Raw genomic sequence first — 329 nt, 5'->3', positions numbered from 1 at the left:
GCTGGTGAAATGTGCGGTGTCGTTTGTTTGTTTGTTTGTTAAAAATGTCTTTTCTATACCAACTATAGCTGCATTCATTTCCAAGATAGACTGTGCTCGGTGCGTGTGAAAGGTCGTGCCGTGCGATTGGACATATGCAGATAACAGTGGAGATCTGAGCGTAAGGGTAAGATTCAAGGCAATAAGAAAGAATTATCAGTCAGAGATTTTTAATTACAGAGAAAACGTGAAAAGAACGAGGGTCTTAAGGGAAACAGGTAACTTATCGATAGGCGTTCGGGAGGGTAGGAAATTGGCCATACACAAGAGTGGACTTCCCCGAAACGGAA

The sequence above is a fragment of the Penaeus monodon genome, chromosome 23 (genome assembly GCF_015228065.2).
Source record: "Penaeus monodon isolate SGIC_2016 chromosome 23, NSTDA_Pmon_1, whole genome shotgun sequence".
NCBI lineage: Eukaryota > Metazoa > Arthropoda > Malacostraca > Decapoda > Penaeidae > Penaeus > Penaeus monodon.
The sequence above is the reverse complement of the archived record's forward strand: the minus strand, read 5'-3'. Positions refer to the sequence as shown.